General features: G+C 47.3%; 1 pseudogene; it reads left to right on the top strand.

Moving 5' to 3' along the window:
* Window positions 1-300: 300 nt before the first annotated feature.
* Window positions 301-12,374, top strand: LOC149353256 (uncharacterized; annotated as a pseudogene).
* The last annotated feature ends 263 nt before the right edge of the window (window positions 12,375-12,637 follow it).

The raw sequence follows: 12,637 nt of genomic DNA, 5'->3' as shown, positions 1-12,637 counted from the left end.
TTCATTCATTCATTCATTCATTCATTCATTCATTCATTCATTCATTCATTCATTCCTCGAAGGCCCCGTTAAGGGGTATTACATGAGGGGGGGTGTAAAAATGGCGATAAGGTTAAAGATGATTTTCGATGGCGGTCTTGAATTCGTGATGATCGGCTAACAAGGCGATGTGGGCCGGAAGATTCTTCCAGTCCTGGGCTGTGCGTAGAGAAAAATGACTTCCAAAATGTTGTGGTGCAGGCGTGCTGGGGGTAAACGGCTTTAGGATGGCTGTGGCGGGATAAGCGATAGGCTGTACGGATGAAGATGTCCGATGGCAAGGTATGAGAAGAAAACTGTGATAGGCGCAGAGACGTGCTAGTTTATGACGGGAGACTAAAGTGTGGAGATCAAGCTGCGACTTTAATTCGATGACGCTAGCGGGATAAGAGTAATTGGAAAGGATGAATCTATCTGCGCGATTCTGAATGGGCTCAAGCAAATTGATTAGGTTAATTTGGTGAGGATGGAATATAGAATGTGCGTACTCTAGTTTGGGTCTGACAAGTGTTACATACGCGATAAATTTGACAATAGGGGGTGTAAGGCAAGCTTACGGCGTAAGTAGCAGTTGGGTAGTTACGACGGCGGTGAAAGGACAGTAATAATCATATATATACATATATATATATATATATATATATATATATATATATATATATATATATATATATATATATATATATATAGAAGAAGGGGTCACAACATTGCCATTATCTTCATATAATACCGACAGTTTCGAACGGAGGACCGTCCTTCCTCAGGGTATACACACGTGCTTTCGTGTGTATACCCTGAGGAAGGACGGTCCTCCGTTCGAAACTGTCGGTATTAAATGAAGATAATTGCAAAGTTGTGACTCCTTCTTCTACAAGTCTTCCTGGCCCATTGAACGACAAAACCTGCTGCAACTGTATATATATATATATATATATATATATATATATATATATATATATATATATATATATATATATATATATATATATATATATATATATAACGTTTAGTTTCATAAGCTAGGTATCACACAACTCTTGTATTTTGAGCATGATCTGCTGGTCGGCAATGTCATACAGATTACTTACGATCCGGTACACTACGCAATCATCTGCAAAAAGCCGGATGTTTGATGCAACGTTAAGGGGCTGATCGTTAATATGGATTAGGAAAAGAAGGTGTCCTAGTAGGGTGCCTTGAGGAACACCTGACAGGACATGGGAAAGGTCGGATAGTAGGAGTTGGCAACGACGAACTGAAGACGATTGGTTAAGGACTCCGATTTAAATACACATGGGTGTAAGTTAAGGCACGAGAGCTTGAGTAGTAGGCGACGATGAAGAACTTTGTCGAAAGTCTTCTGGAAATCTAGAAAGAAGGCATCCATTGGTTTGATAAGGTCAAGGTTTGAGTGAATGTCGTGAAAAAGAGCAGACCCTACAACTTTCACAGGAATGGCCTTCACGGAAGCCATGCTGATTAGAATAAAATAAACTTTGTAACCTTGGGAAAAAACCCTTGTGATGGATATGAAAAGATAGTTATTGGAGCATGATCGGTTACCTATTAACGCGGTGGCGTTAAGGATTTCGTTGTGCAGAAAATCCGGCGTCGTCGGCGTCGCCGTCAACGTTATGAGAGAAAAATAGGATAGCGTAGGGTCGCCAAGGTAGCCACCTCCCCGAAGAAGCAACCTAGGTGCTACACCTAGTTCACGCAGCCTTGTGGCGTCATCGCAACCTGCCCATCGGATTGTGAGAAAACCGGCCTCCATGGCAGATGGCAGTTAAATTAATGATTGATCGCGAGAGGCTGCTCGGGAAGAGCAACTTGGGCCGCACAAGGCCCACCTCTGGGAGCACCTCTCATCGCAGGGCAGTGGGGCATCTTTTAATCGCTGCACCACTGCGCCAGGAGTAGTATGAGGACTCCCAAGCAATCGAGAGATATAAAATTGTTCTGGCATCGGAAATATTCAAATTCTCTCAACTAGCTACTCAAAATTCTCTCAACTAGCTACTTCGAGCGTACACGATTATTTGCTAAAGTCCGTCGCTTTTCCAAAATGAGGATGGCGCCTATAGCCCACGCTGCTTGCTTCGGTATGAATTTCAGTCTCGGCATTTTCATCAAAATGCCAGAGGACAGGGGGAGGACGGCAAACGACGCTGAAATTCCTTGAAGTGAGAAAAGTCAGCGAAAAAAGAAGGATGCAGGACCAGGAGAAGACACACACAGACTGTCGCCGGACTTACCCTGGGCAAAAATCCACGCAAAATCCCCAGAGGAGCAAAGGTCACATTACGTTGTGGCGTCATCACAACCTACCCACGGGATTGTGACAAAACTGCCCACCGTGGCAGGTGGCAGTTCAATGATGGTCGCGAAAGGTTGCTCGGGAAGAGCAACCTGGATCTCACAAGTCCCACTGGTGCCAGCACCTACCATCGCAGGGCAGTGGCGCATCGCTTAACCGCTGCACCACTGCGCCAGGAGCGGCATGAGGACTCTATGAATGTTACTGTATAGATCTGAGTAGAATTCCTCAGCTACTTTAAATATGTTATTCATATTGGTAATGACATCACCAGGTAAGTATTTACACGTATATGTAATCCATCTATTCCGCGCCTGCCTTCAGCCCGCATTGCCCGCGTCGTTGTCTTTTATCACATACTGTTACATCGGAAAACCGAGTGATCGTCCTAATCGACTCTTCTTCCTTTTCCCTTCCCACCTGGATAGCCATTGTATTCTATCGAGGCTACGCAGATACCAGAAAATCTCGGAGGTTGGTCCTAAGATTGTTCCGCATTGAAAAAATAAATAAATATGTGATATCAGTAAACTATTTTAAATGTCTCTCTTATTTTACACTTGACTCTGTATGCACCCTGGTTTATTAATATTGGTAATTTGCTGGAGAGCCACTGTGAGTCTAGCTAGTGTTGGAGCTTACGCCAGTTTCAGCAAAATGCGCTTGACTGAGCAGTACCTGTTCTGGGGACTGGGCCTCTTGAGCGATCCAGGCGCGCGACATCTGCCCCCCCCCCCCCCCCCCCCCCCCCTCTTCTTTCCGCTGGGGTCTTTGCTAGAGAGACCCGGGCGGGCGCGCTACTTGTCTCCATTCGAAGGGAAGCTCTTCAGAGAACCGATGCCAATCACCCTCATTTCCGTTTTTCCCGCTTCGACCTTGCGTCCCATTTGTCCCTCCGAGTGACGCTCCGGTTCCCTGGCCTTTGCCGAGGGACCAAGAACGCAGATAGTTTAACGCGCGCACCTGCGCACATGCTCAGAGAGTGGAACCGGAACTAACTCACTAGTTCGTTGCAAGTGTTGCGAATGTCCAGTAAAATGCTCACCATTTCTAAAAAAGACACAGGTAATTGGAAGATGCAACGACTCGATATCGCCTGAGTCGAATGAGACGTTTTACATCGGAAAGAAAAGTGGGATTGCGTCAGCACTCCTTCAGAGAAGCTTTTACTCTAATGAGTATAATTTTTCAGAGACTTATCTTAGGCGAGTGTTTGCCGTTTGCTTTGTCATTTGCGCGAGTTCCTGCGGTGTGTGTCCATGAAAAAAAAAAACTGCATAAATGGGTGTGTGTTTCATCCATCAAGGAAAAACAGCTGAGAATAGCGCTTGTCCCGTTCGTCTGCTGTCCCTGACCTTTCTGTCGCGCGACATGCATTCCCAATAGCATCTAGCATGTATGCTCGAGTCGAGGCTCGAACAGAGTCCTGTCGCCCGCCTGTGCGGCGCGGACGCTCCTGGTTCAGGAGGGCCTGATTTGGCTGGTACTCCTTCACCGTCAACCATTACCGGCAAAGACGCTCGAAAAGCCATCGACGTGCGATCTGTGTTTTCTGGATGGGCTCCGCACATCCCCTGTCCCCTCTCGTGCTGCGTCGCGCGCGATGTAACCGTTTGGTTGGCCGTGCGGCGTGCGATCATTCTTAACTATGGGCTGTCACGCGTGTGTAGACTCTGCACTGCGCGCGCGGCGCCGAGGGCCTGCTTTTGGGTGCTGCGGCTTGGCTATGGCTTCTACTGAGTACTGGGGATTAGTGCAGTGTTATGTAATGCAGATAATTGTGTAATAAACACGTGTGCTCTTAATTAACTGCGCCTTCCTTCCTTCGGAGCGAGAGCGCAGGCGCGCGGTGAACTCTAGCTATGCCTTCAGCTTTATTTGGATCGAACCTACGATATGTGGACGAAGTGCCACTTAATTAACATCCGTCACTGGTAGGTAGTCCCACACTGTATGCAACAAGCATACAGGATCACGTGACAACCTGTCCCGCCTTGCCTGTTTGTAGTTGCTCGCTGCTCTAGACCGGATGAGACAGAAGGACGCGTGAACCGTGCACCACGGAGTGGTATGTGCTGGTGGGCGTTGCTGAGCGTGGCCATGATTTGTTGAGCCACAGCGCTGAGCGTAATCGTGTTTTCTAAATTCTAAAAACTGTAATGGCTGTCATTAACTGTAGGCTACACATCTCTAATTACTGCCAAGCGTGTAACTACATAAAGTTAACTACTTGAATTTAGTTGGCCACCTTACTATATAATGAGAGTCACCTGTTTTCTGACATAACCACAACACCACCACTAATATTACTATGCCGCAAAAACTATCATGTACATCGAAAAACTTATTTTAAAAGTTAGTGGAGGGCTTGGCTGAACCACCCGGTATGAAGAAGCGCTCCCTAGATGAGTAGCGGCGTTGTTGATTACATCATGCTGCTTTTAGCGTTGGTGCGAATCGTGCGCTCTTTCAAAACTGGCTGCAAAAAAATTCGCGACCTAGGCAAAGGGACGCCCAAAGTGGAAAGGGCTTTCTTTTTACAACCCGCTCCCCTGCCCTGGCTCAGCTTCATAATTGGTTTGTAGCTTCAAGCGCGCGGCTCAAGCACAACCTGTACATCTAGCGATTCTGAGCACACGAGCGTGCACCTGACAGTACAGACCAGCAGGACACCCGCCGAGCACAGCTGTTTGCGCAAGCAGCTCAACTGCACCAACAGGAAGAGCGCAGCCAGGTTTCCACTTACACGATAATGCCATCCGGTCGCCGACCTACAACGCCCCGACACATGTGGTGTTTGGGGGACATCCGTGCCCTCGGAATGCACTCCATTTAAGCGCACAGAGCTCCGCACGTGCTGTATGCCCGACGAGGTGCAATACAGGGCCAAGCCGTGGACAAAGTGAAACTAGCTAAAATCGCTTCCTGTTCATTTACGTGACAGTCCAAGTGCAACCAATACTGGCGCTCTGAAGCTATGGAGTTAAAACAACCGAAAAGGCGAACGCCGTGCCCTTAACCCCAGCATTAAGATATAAGCACGAAATCGTGACAAGGAATACACGAATGCACAGTCCTGTCATGCGGCTACACGCGCAACGACAGTAAAGAGATAGCAGCGGGCCCAAAACCAAGTTCTGTTGCACCACGGACAACACCCGTCACCCTCGGATACGCCGCTGTCTACTCCGACAATCTTAGAACGGTTTTCAAATCTTGCCCGAATACGCACTATCATGACCGCGCTATGCCATGCGCTCCGTAGTTTAAAAAGCAGTTAACGACGAGGGACTTTGAAAAGCCCTCGCGTAGTCAACGCAGAAAGCACCGACCTGCCGAAGCTCACCTACGGCCTTACGTGACTGCCAGTTTCGACCAACTGCGCCACGGTCGCAAGACTGGACTAGAATGAACTCGTGTAATAAGTCATTTGCTTTTAAAGTTTCCATATTATATGTTACGCGGACTTACAGCAAACCGAACGTTTGACGCAGTGGCGAGTGTTGCATGCACAACGCCCATGAGGTGCACAGTGCTCCCTTACTCTAGAGCATTTCATGAAAAGATTGTAGTTAATACAGACAACAGATTGAGTACTTTTCACGGCAACTGCCAAGCAACAATCTCTATAATTTCCATCCCACCCGAGCATCTTCTCACCAGGAGGAGAACTGCTGCTATCACTTATGGCACCTTTTAACCAAGTGCCCGTTATAAGTATAGTGCGCGACAGTTCCGAGACACAATTTTTCCAAATCTGTTACCCTGCTAGGTGCGGTGCTGGCATTTAAAGCAATAATTCTGAGCTGTGATTTCAACAATTCCCTCAATTTGTCGACTGCTCTACTTGAAGCGACAGACAGTTGAGACCTGAGCGAAGCAGAATCTTCGCCAACTTGGATTCGTTCTATCTTTCCTTGCTGCGTCAGACCCAGAGAGCGCTCATTCTGTTCGCGATCACACGCGTAGGTGCGCTTGCTAGCCTTGACCTTGTCATGCGTCACATTTACTTCCGCGCCTTTAGCTCTGTCTGTACAACTCTCGCCAAAGTTTTTTTCTGACCTCTGCTGTTTCTTCCGCACAGTCACCACTAATGTTTTTACAATTTTAACAAAAATCTATTTTTCCCCATAATGATTAAATATCGTAACTAGCGGTCTACTGCTACCGGTTTTTCTTTTTCGAGCCCATATGATGTAATCTGCATGCCGCGTTCAACTGGACGTCCACTGTGCCCCTAAACCATGATACCAGTAAAGGTTTTTCTAAAATCAGAACGTCATTTACTGGTTGTTTCAGGGACGCAGAAAACTAAGAGAGGCTGTTGCGCTGGTTTCTGCTCTCATACTCTGACAGCTTCTCTGCCTGATAAACGAGGGTCTCGGGAGCATGCATGTGACATCCGCCAGAAGCATTTCAACAAGACTAACACAAAAGGTAAGCATGCAAAACTCAATGTCGTCCATGTCTATGTCGTCGTTTTGTGTCGTTTGGCATCCCTCTGTTGCGTCCTCATCTCGTTCGCGCTGAAGTTCTTTTCATTTCAGTAATGCGTCAACTATCCCGAGAAAAGCACTTCAGACCTAGCCGAAGCTTCGGCATTTCATTTTCACCCGTCTCGTCTTTGCTCCGACCCGCATTTCCAGACCTATGTGCCACCAATTCGGCCGGTCCACCGAGGCCGACTTGAACAAACAACTTCGACAGCGCGTCCACTATTCCCTATTGCCCTATTTCCTTCCCACTTCCACGTACACTCGCATGCTCGCGCTTCCGCACACAAGCAAGTGAACACTTCAGGGCTGTAGAATCTTGCACCCTACTTTATTTTTTATTGCAATAGCATTATACGTCCACATTAGCACAAAAGCCGGCGTCCGCCGTACGCCGTCTATGGCACGAAATTCGGAGGATGTCAGGAGGCCGACGCACGATGTCAAAACACATATGCGAAAACTTGCATAGTCATGAATGATGAAAGGTAACCTACTAGGACTTATGAAAGTCGTGAATCGCAATTCATAGTCATTGCTCATGACTTATAGTCATTCTACAGCGTATCATGACTCAGCACTTTACAAATAATGTAATGTAAGTGTATAGAGTTCGTACAAGCATGCGTAGTCATTGTCATTGCTCATAATCATTCTGCAACTCAGCATGAATCAGCACGTTACAGTAACGTAATGTAAGGTGTATAGAGTTTGTACAAATTATGCATTGTTATACCTCGTAGTCATAGTCATGACTCAGTCATTCTGCAACGCCACATGACTCGGCACTTTAATGGCATCGCAATCAGCGTTCGGAGGCGCGTCCTCGTTTCATTTCTCAGTGCGCAACCTGCGTCGAGGTCAAACGCTCACGATGACACACTAATGCATTCGCCTTCACGGCACGGAAACAACCTTAAGTGCCCTCTGAACTTGTTTTCAGTAAGAACATTTCCTTGAAAGTCCCATGCAAACGTATAGGCCATTTTGGTCGCGTTCAGAGGAACATTCGATATATGGAAAGCGCGCCGCGCCCTGAAAGTGGTGCTTTACCTAACGGCGCTCTTTGGTCACCTTTCGCGCGCGAAGACGGGCCAGCTGCGCGGCTTTGGGCACCTGCTGGCATCGCTGGCACTGCGAAACCACGTGACGAGGTGAACTTATGGTATGCTAGAGGGGGACCTTCGTTCCACACCAGATCGCTATCATGCGGTGAAGCCAGCCTAACTAAACCCTAGCGGCGGCCCTCACCTGCTGTACCTTAATTTTAATGAGCTTATTCTAGGTATAGTGTACCGGTAACCGTTTTAGACATGTTATGATAGGCAGTGACTAGTTCCAAAGCAGCGTCCGCTGCGGCTTTGGTTAAAAGCAGTTTAAGCCTAGAAACGCTTAGCCAGCTGTGCGCTGCCACACGCTGGCGGGCGGCACGTCGCTGCTAGAAGCGCGTCACTATAGCGGGGCTGCAATGTATCTTTGCTCCTAGATTACAGACAAGCTTATCTACTGCCATTTTTCATACACCAAATTATCGATATATCGAACTACTGGATTTAGCGATTCCGTTCGAGTTCGATAAAGGATTCGACTCCGTATGTTTCGCCCTTCCCCGGTAATTTTATTCGTTTCCCTTCGACCTGCATGCGTTGTGGAAGCACCTACCTTCCCGCTTGATAAGCTCGCTTGCTGTCGTCTTTAGCCTTCCTCCATGTGTTCAACCACGGCAACATCGGCCCTTTTTCATCTTGAGCGAAAGAAGACCTCCCCTTTGCTCTCGCTTTGTTCGCTGCGCGCTGAGTACGACCGTGCAGCTTGGCCTCCACTGCTTACGGCGGCACACTGAATGTGCCAGCCAGTGCTTGAAGTCTGGCTCCATCGAAGGAGGCTCTCTAGTGATTCGCGTGCAGGCGGAGAGGAAAATAACGAGGGATAGAGAGAGAGAGCGACTGGCAGCCTGTTCACGCATCGTTTCATACAAAGGGGAAGAAATCCTTTTCAATCATTTTGTTTCCCTGAAACAAGCGATCTCCACGCTCTGCCAATTTGCTCTGCTGTAGCTGAGTGGTCAGCCGAGTGACCAACTCTTGACTCATTCGTGGTGTGAGGGCACAGGTTTCCCTTTTTCTTCCAGCCTTTTTGTAGCTCTGCCGATTTTTTATTTTTATTCGCATCGGGTTTTGGAAAACATGTTAATGATTCTTACTAATAATCCCGGTGAAATTTTTGAAGCGATTGAGAAGAAATGTTCCGACTACCACTGACAATTAAAAAGAATAAAAAATGATTACCTGCTTCGGATTCATGCGGTCTCTTACATTCTAGCGCGGGGGATCTCAGATTCCTTCTCAGTAGTGGTGGGGGTTCTGAGGTCCTCCGAAACCCCCCCGGCTTTAAGTCTTGGTGCCAGGTGTGCTTCGGGGGCCCCGTAAGGCAGGGGTGCAAGATTACATATCTCGCTCAGCACCGCCACTTGCGTCTTCAAGCAGCGAGTGGGACAGCTTTGGAATCTTGCTTGACCATGGCAGTACCATTATTTGTAGCTTGAGAGATGTTTAAGCAGCAAGTTCGAGGAATAGCTATTGAGATTGGCTCCATGGGGTCTTACTTTAAGCATGGTGAGGAGAAACGGCTGCTTCAGAGCCTTTACAATTTGCACCAACTTGAATGCGAGGCTCCAGGGTTGCACACAGAAGAAGTTGCAACTGTAAAGTGTCGCCTTCAAATGTTCGATGCAGAACGCTTTCGAGCGGCCCGTGCACGATCCAGCAGCGATCGTGCTTTACACTGTGAGGAGCCAACTTGACAGGCCTACCTTGATGAGCGTCGGCACGTGAGTGCCAAGCGCGGCTCTGAGCTCTACTGTGGTGGCGCCCTGGTCGCAAGTAGATGAAATAGTAACCGAGTTTTCGTAATACTACGCCTCGCTTTTTGCTGCCGCTTCAAGCACTGCTGACGATGTTCATGTAGCGCGCTTCGTGTCTATGATTCCGCCGCTTTCTGAGGATGAATGCGCGATAAAAAGTGGTCCTATAACCTTGGGTGAATTAGAAAATGCAGTTGATCGATTACCACTTTCGCAAACCCCGGGGCCTGACGGCCTCTCAGGGGAATCTTATAAGACCTTGAAATCTGTGTTGACCCCTGTCCTACTCCAAATTTTTGAGCAGAGTATTGAAGTTGGATTTTTGCCACAGTCATTTACCAAAAGTCATATTGTCTTAATACCGAAAACTGACGATAAAGTAAACTACGATTTGTAGATGGCTACAGACCTATCACGCTTTCTAATGTTGATTATAAGATCTTCGCTAAAGCCCTCTCAAATCGGCTACAGCTTGCAATGGCTACCTTGATTGGACCTCTTCAAACATATAGCTTGAGGGGTCGGTCAATAGAATCTAATCTACATATAGCGCGCACAGTGCTGCTGTATTGAAGTGACGCTCATGACCAATTAGCGCTGCTGCAAAATGACCTGGCAAACGCGTTCGATCGGGTGTCCCATTCATTTATTTTTTCGCTTCTAAATCACGTCAATCTTGGTTGAGTTCTTCCTACTGGGATACGCCTTTGTTACAAAAACTGTTCAACGCGCTTGATTGTTAATGGCAGTCTCTCACAACCAGTCCAAATTCAGTCCTCTGTGAAACAGGGTTGCCCGCTGTCCCCGCTTCTGTTCACATTATACTCGGAGCCACTTTGCCAAAGTGTTATAAACAGTGCAGCTGTCTATGGTTTCCGTATTATGGGTCACGAACTGAAGGTATTAGCCTATGCGGATGACCTCGCGTTTTTCTGTTCTCATAAGCCAAACATCCATGAGGTTATTCGTTTAACGGAAGACTTCGGTTCTCAGGAGCTCGAATTAATAGTTCTAAGAGTTGTGGTATCTGGTTTGGAATGAGGGGAACGATATGGCCGAATATGCCGGTATGCAGTGGACACGTACGCCACCAAAGTACCTTGGCGGTCCTTTGAGTGCCGATGAGCACAGTGCACCTTACTGGAAAGACCGCGTGCCAACTCTTCAGCGCTATGCTCATACATCTGTGCCCCATGGTCTCTCGATTTTTTGCAGGGCGACCGCATGCAATCTGTTTCTCGCCACTAAAATTTATTATGTACTGCAAATTCTTCATTGCACAAGACTTTATATCCAGCGTTGCCACAGAGTTTTCGCAACTTTTCTGTGGGATTCATCTTTTGAATCAATGGGGCGTGATAACCTTTTCCGGCCTGTAAGCGCTGGCGGCCTCGGTTTAGTCCACCTCTCTGTCCGTCAGATGGGTTCACGTTTCACGTTTCTCCGGGACACTACACACCCAGTAGTGCGTGCATTCCTGCAAGAAAATTTAGTTGATGCTTTACCGAGCATCATTGTGTCTCCAAATGTTTCGGATCGTCCGTGTTTGTGGGGATTCATACATGAGGTGTATTTGTCTGTTCGTTTCCTACTTGTTTATTTTTCCCCTGAGTTCCTTTTTTCGGTATCGAGGAAACGGTTCTACACGGACTTAATCTGTATGCTCTTTCCTCCACAAATGTATCGCTCTGTGTATTTTGGTTTACCGGGACATGATGTACTCAAGAGAGTACGTAAAATGTCCCTCTCGCCATGTACATAAACATTTTGAAGCGAAGAGCTTCACTACGCTAGTCAACCCCGCGCTTTGCGTGAGCCGGCGTATGTCGGAGCACGAGTGACGTCACGCACGGCGCAGGCTACTGCGCATGTGCGCCGCCACTTCTCCTCCTCGCCACCGTTTGACCTTTCGCCGCAGCCGTGCGCAGCGCGCATTTCAAGGGAGGGGTATATAAGGCGCGCTTGCGCCATAGAACAGGCGCACTCTGCCGCGCGCTATGCGTCATCGTTTGACGCCTGCCGCAAGCGCGTGTTCATCGCGGAGGCCGGCTATATATATCGCCGCTTGCCAGAGAATAGGTGTGCGCATTCAACATGGAAGGAGAAGAGGGTGATACTACTGATACAGACGTGATCATAAAGCATAACCATAAGTTAAACCATAAGCATCGCCGCAGCTTTTCGCTTCGAGATATCCAGGCTTAACCTTAGCTAAGCCCTAGCCAATTTTTTTTTAATCTACACACTGAGACATTAGTTAAAACATGGCTAGAGAAAAAGAGTATTTTCGTGTCTGCGCTGAACTGTCGCCTTTGTGATGCTCCTGAAACGATTGAGCACTGTTTCACTAAATGTAAAGCTGCAATACTTTTCTGGGTCATCATGCAACGGACCTTGAAAAAAATACAATTTGATGCCGCATTCTGTAAGATTTCTCACTCCACCACCATTTGCTGATGAACCCTTAGATATGGTATTTTTAATTGGATTACACAGCCTGTGGAAAACACGCACGATGAACCGACATTGTGAATCTGTTGTTTCTGCTAAAGACCATTTCAGTAGAATGATTGTAGACCTAAAAGAATTGTATGCCCAGACCGAGTATGAGCCGCAGTGGTACTCACACTTAGTGCTGTGTTGTTCATTGCCTTTTTTTTAGTTCTTTGTTGCTTATATGTGTCGTGTTATGATGTATTAGCTATGTGCTCCGAAATGACTCTTTTCTCATGCTTCGTTGCTTATGTGTGTTGATGTGCTACAGTCTTCGAAATGTTTGTAGATATCTCATGTACATAAAACATCGCATCATTGTAGTAAATACCATGCTAAAAAAAAAGCCTCGGTAGCGCAGTAGGCAGAGCGTTAGTCTCATAATCTGAAGGTCGTGAGTTCGATCCTCACCCGCGGCAGGCGCTGTGTTTT

This window comes from Amblyomma mixtum, chromosome 3, assembly GCF_055824585.1.
Source record: "Amblyomma mixtum isolate Tamu chromosome 3, ASM5582458v1, whole genome shotgun sequence".
Taxonomy (NCBI): domain Eukaryota; kingdom Metazoa; phylum Arthropoda; class Arachnida; order Ixodida; family Ixodidae; genus Amblyomma; species Amblyomma mixtum.
Note: the sequence above shows the minus strand (reverse complement) of the source record. Positions and strands in the feature narration are given on the sequence as shown.